Here is a 1,541-nt window from a genome sequence, read left to right as displayed (position 1 = left end):
AAACACATAAAAATATTTTAAAAAATTTAAAGACTAAAAACTCTATGTTGTAGAAGGAAGTTTATAGCTAAAATAGAGTGAATTACACTGCAGATAATTTTTATGGACACCAAGTCTGAACAACAATGCCATACAGAAACTGAGTCAAATTTTTATAGGATTCTTGAGTTTCTGGGAAGTGGATCTTCATTTCCTGCTTAGAAGTTGGTGCCCTACACAGATCCCACATACCAACTAAATAATGCTGATTCCTGAACATTCCCTGTGCTTTCCCTCCTCCTGGTGTTTTTCCAAAGAGAACACTCTTAGTCTGTGGATATTTTACATACCATTCAAGACACAGTTTAGTATAAATTACTTTCTCTGTAAAATAGTAATTACACTATATTCCACTTCATCCTTTCCCAGCTCCCTCAAAAATACGATTGATTTCATCTGTTCACCTGCTACTTCTATTTAATTTTTACTATGCTATAGAAACTGTTCTTATTAGATAGTATTATGATGGATAGTTTGCGTATCTGCCTCCCAAAATATGCTGTACTCTCCACATGTGCAAAAAAAAAATTTCATCTTCATCTTCTTATCAAAAATGTTAGTACCTGTCATTTATACAGGAATCAATGTAGGGTTGTATTTGTGAATGACTGAAAGTGTTACCCTATTACTGGCCTCTGAGTGGAGGCTTTTCCAAGTTCTTGGAGTTCATAGGGAAAAGTATTTCACAATGCACCATGTAAGCCAAGGAAATGACTGCTTTTTATTGAAAGTGAAAGTATACTCTCAGGGAGGAGAGTGGACATGCTGGAAAGAGAGCAGCTGCACTGGGAGGAAGTGGTTTTAGATCTTTCGTAGTTTTACTAATTGAAGGGAGGAATACTCAAGTCCAAGGGGTTGGCTTTTATTAAGAATTTGGGTAGTAATTTCTTGAATTGGGTTCCCTCCCATTTTCATACTTTACATGGTTGTTTCAGAAGTGTCTTGGTGATTTCAAGGGTGGAGAAATTTTAAAACCACAATGTAAATGATATTGTAATTAGCTAAAGTTCATGTAAGGTGGAAGAGATAGCTGACAAGCCAGTGAAAGCCAGTTCTTGCCTGCATTTGTCAGCCGCTCTAGTTAGCTTCTGCTTAAGAATTGCTTGTTTTAATATCTGTACCTGACCTTCAAGCCCCTCTCAGCCCTGTCTTCTATTCCATCAATCCCATTTGACATCAATAATAGATTTTATTCTAAATATTTATTTTTCCTGGATAAAAATAATCTTGAAACATTTATAACATTGATATGCCAGGTCTCTATGGCTGTAATTTTAATTAATTTTACTTTTACTTCTTGAAATATTTGGAAAGTTGGCTGTCAAATATACAGCCACAGGGAATAGCTGTATTAAGTTAATTTTAGATTGGTTACTTAGAACTCAGAATTCATCTGAGAATGAATGTTAATGTTAAGATTCCTGATATCTGCAGAAACTACTCATGTGTGACTGATGCAATGCTCAGCAGCTGCTGCTGTATGGCTCTTTACAACAATATAT

The 1,541-nt window shown here is 35.2% G+C and overlaps 1 pseudogene; it reads right to left on the bottom strand.

The window, feature by feature from the left end:
* Positions 1-1,541, bottom strand: part of LOC105808184 — an 11,215-nt pseudogene that overhangs the window by 363 nt on the left and 9,311 nt on the right.

This window comes from Propithecus coquereli, unplaced genomic scaffold, assembly GCF_000956105.1.
Source record: "Propithecus coquereli isolate 6110/MARCELLA unplaced genomic scaffold, Pcoq_1.0 Scaffold17, whole genome shotgun sequence".
NCBI lineage: Eukaryota > Metazoa > Chordata > Mammalia > Primates > Indriidae > Propithecus > Propithecus coquereli.
Note: the sequence above shows the minus strand (reverse complement) of the source record. Positions and strands in the feature narration are given on the sequence as shown.